The 3,960-nt window shown below is 41.0% G+C and overlaps 1 long non-coding RNA gene across 1 annotated transcript; it reads left to right on the top strand.

Annotated features, from left to right (window-relative positions):
- The first annotated feature begins 226 nt into the window (after positions 1–226).
- Positions 227–2,840, top strand: LOC113953303. Its single transcript, XR_003529835.1, has 3 exons — positions 227–571; positions 1,633–1,698; positions 2,613–2,840. It is a non-coding gene; the product is annotated as an uncharacterized LOC113953303 (long non-coding RNA).
- Positions 2,841–3,960: the final 1,120 nt, after the last annotated feature.

The following is a 3,960-nucleotide window of genomic DNA, read 5'->3' as shown; positions in this document are numbered from 1 at the left end:
TACCTGCAACTTCAAACCCTCTGTAGATATGTCAAAATACGCTCTGAGCAAATTGAGCCTTGACTAAAAGCAGGTATGTGCTTTGGATGCTATGTCTCATTGCATCTGTTACAGGCACTGTGTCAGCCACGTCTCCATCCGGCTGCTCCTGACTGTGATGCAACATGACACAGTTTGATAACAAAAGGATGTAATACACCATAATGACTCCAGGCAGGCAATTGTGGTGCAACGGGATGTGCTGCCATGTAGTAGCAGGTGACATACCTCTTCAATCAGTCATGGACTAATCGGCAAAGCCTCCAGTTTAGGTTCATTCTGGAAAAAATCCCGAAGTCTTGATGATTATTTTCATCCGAACGTTTCAATATTGCTTCCTGCTGCGCTCACCCTGGCTTCCCTTCACTATTGCTGAATTTCCAGGTAGCAGCTGAAGCTATACCAAAAAAAACCAACCAACCCAAAGCCCAATAAATGCCTGGTAATCCAGGCTGGGCACAGCCAGATCCTCTTTGCTAGGCACTACGCAATGCATTCACCCTTAAAAATTAACTGAGAGGATGTTGTGAAGGTAAGAGGCGATTCTTTATTTGTGCTATGGAAAGCAATAATGGAGATTTACAGTTCTTCAATACAGCAAAGGATTTCCCAGAATGCTAGCTAACTGAACCACTCTGTACTGTATTGATGTACCAACACACTGAAAACACCAGTTTATTAACAAATAACTTGACTGAAGAGTAAGACGTAGAAGGAGTCTGGAGATGGGCACTGTCTCTACAAAAAACAGGGAAGTGTGAGGGGGGAAAAGGAAAAAAAAAAGAAAAAACCCACACTTATTGTATGGGACTGAAGAAATATGATCAGGAGATTAACTTTTTGAATGGGCAGAGAAACTTAAGGGCCTGGGGGAAATGCTGAAGAGCACAAGGAGATAGATCTATGGGAGGTCTGTGCCTGTAAAACGTTTCCCCTCCTGTTTCTGATTTGCGTAGCTTGATCCATCCCAACATTTAATTAATTTCTTTTGTAAAGAATGTCACACATGTAGAAATCTGCTCCTCAAAAAAACCCCTGAAATCATGTAAAATGCCAGACCCAGGTTGTGTTGCAGACAGCATTGACAGAAAGTGAGCTCAGGGGTGCTGGCAGGGATGAACTTCACTTGTACCTCTGTGAGCTCTGCTGTTCCCATGTCCCCGAACCATCCTCTGGGCATCAAACCTCACCCCCAGGCACATGCTGGAATGGCTTCCCCTGTACAGAAACCAGCAGATTTGGAGATAAAACCACCCTCCCATGCAGCTTGCTACCATTTTGCCAATGGACTTCCATCTTATGTCTCAGCTGCTCATACTCAGCTCCATTGCTCAGTGGGACTCTGAGTTAAGTGAGAGGAATACCAGGGGAAAACATCCCTTGCATCTTCCCTTTCAACTTCAGGCAGTGTGGGGAGGGGTATCAATGTGTAGCAGATGTGCTGAGACCACAGTGATCTCTTCCTCATGATTACAGTTGGTTATACCTGGGGATGTGCAATTTAATTCAGGCACAAATGTGCAAAGGAGAGTGGTACAAGTGGTACTAAAGGCTTTGTTCTGTGCACAGTAATGCAGTGTTTTATTTCACTAGACCTGGCTCACACATAAAGAAAAGAGGCACAGTTTGATACATGCCTTCTCCAATGAGCACTGCTAAGTAAGTGTATTTGTTCTCAGTGTTGTTGTCATAAATATCATGAAATTTCTTATTTGAAGTTGGGAACTAATGATTCTTTCTCCTTAATGTGCCACAGTGACTCTGCACCCTATTGTTTTCTACCATTTGAGAATGCCCAAGGATGTCATTATAACTTCATGTATCAATATTAAACCTTCACAAACAGCCAACTAAATGAGCAGTTATCTTTGTTTCTGAAAATAGTGTACCTTTTTTTTTAGTGTTTTTTTTTTTTTTTAAACTCCATTTATCAGTAACTAGGTGTAGTCAATTGCTCTCCAGTATTGATCACAATATCTATAGCAGTCACAGAGTACCTTTGCTCAAGGTCATTGTAAGGTCGAGTTATGATCAATATGAATTGACTGTCTGCAAATAAATTTAAGTAGCTGACATAACTGAAAGGAGTAACTACTTAAAGTTAAGGTGGACCATGTGTCCCTGTTTTAGAAAGGCTCGGAGACTATATAAGCACAGAGGAGGTACAAGTCATCTGAACATTCACCACTAGTTCAACTGTTTTTCCTGCATTTGGAGGTGTATAACTATGGATCTAATCCTGAAAATGTTTACTTTTGGGAATAAAAGAGAAAAACCCCAGTCTTCACTATCAGTCTGCAATGAACTGACTCAACTGGGATCAGATCCACTGCCTTGAAAGTAAATAAGTTAATATTAAAGCAATATATGCAGGGTCTCTACTGTTATGCTCCATTTCCCATAGGATTTTTGTACTCTGTAGAGAATCCAAAGAAGGTCAAACTTTTCCAACATCGATATCTACACCTTGTCCTTCAATACCTATTTAGACATCCATGTCTGTGGACAACCATGTTAAAATATTTTACAATGAAGCCAACAATCTAAAAAATACATTATTTTTTTTTAATCAGTAGATTTCCATGGTCCTTGTTGGAGTTCTGGAGAAGATCTATCTGAGGACTTTGGAGTCTCTTGGACAAAGAAAACCCAAACCAATCATCAAACAAACCAACCAAAACCATTAAGCAGAATAAGTGTATTAAACCTCAGTGGGCTCATACAATGCTATCCAAGGGAGAGATTTCCCAGGTGAGACAGGCTCTGGGAGAAGACCTGTGATCAGGTTGCTGGCCACTGGATGTCACTGCTGCCTACCCAAAGGTAGCCCACAAGGCACTTGTGTGACTGTAAAAATTGTAGCTGTAGGAAGCAGTTTTGCTGGAAACATTCCACATTGTTAGGCAATTTCTAATTTCAGAAAAATAGGCTCATAAAGCTCAAGAAGGCAATACCCAACTTGAAGAGTAATTAGTTTCATTTGTTTGCTTCAGCTTGAGCTGAGTGAGAAACTCTAATAAATGAGTAAGTTTGAGGGTCACAAGTGGTTCCAGAAAGTTGTGACCATTGTGTTTTTACAAGGGATATCTTCAACAGAGGTATTGCTTTCCAATCTCATTCAGAACAACAGAACCAATCCCTCACCTTGGAAAACTCTTCTATTGCTATTAGCAGGAAGAGTATATTAGTTTAGTTTGACTAAAGGAGGTACCACCATTGCTCTTGACCATTGCAAACAACTACTCACCACGAGCCCCACTGAATCAAAAATAAAGTGGCCAACACCAAGGAAAGATCTGGCCCACATCTGAAAAAAAACTAACTGAAGTTATTTTCTATATTTAGACTATAAAGTCTATATTATTATTGTTGTTATTAATTGAAGCCATTCATCTGGGTTCGTCGCATTAGTGGAACGGCTCTACGGGTGGGATTTATGTGACCAAATGCAGATGTCTATCTTGCAGACATCTGAGCCAAGCTCTTCTCACGTTCAGGCTAGAAAAGGAGATGTTATTAATGTGGGATTAACCTCACTCTAAAGTAGATATAAAACCAGGTCAGATGAAATGCATTTTAAAGGATCTATTTCTCCCCGTTGGTTTAAAGGAAGCCCAAATCAATTAGCTCTGATCTAGACTTCTAAAACCAGGTGAGTTCATTCTCAATCCCTCTGACTGAGCTAAAAGACAGCTGTTAAGGAAAAGAAAAATAGGATGTTCCAGGTGTTAAGAGCAGGAGAACCAGCACAGCTCCTCTCAGGATCAGAGCTCTGTGTTAATTCATACCTCCAGAAAGATGCCTTAAGCCTTCCCATGGAATGCTCTAGAAGAGGGAGCTCAGATCACAGAGATATCAATAGTGTGAGGCTTCCCGAGACAGCTGAGCCCTCAAAGATTGTTTCTGCTAGAGGTCTAGCTC

This window comes from Corapipo altera, unplaced genomic scaffold (genome assembly GCF_003945725.1).
Source record: "Corapipo altera isolate COAL_440 unplaced genomic scaffold, ASM394572v1 68, whole genome shotgun sequence".
NCBI lineage: Eukaryota > Metazoa > Chordata > Aves > Passeriformes > Pipridae > Corapipo > Corapipo altera.
This window is presented reverse-complemented; position numbering and strand designations above follow the sequence as displayed.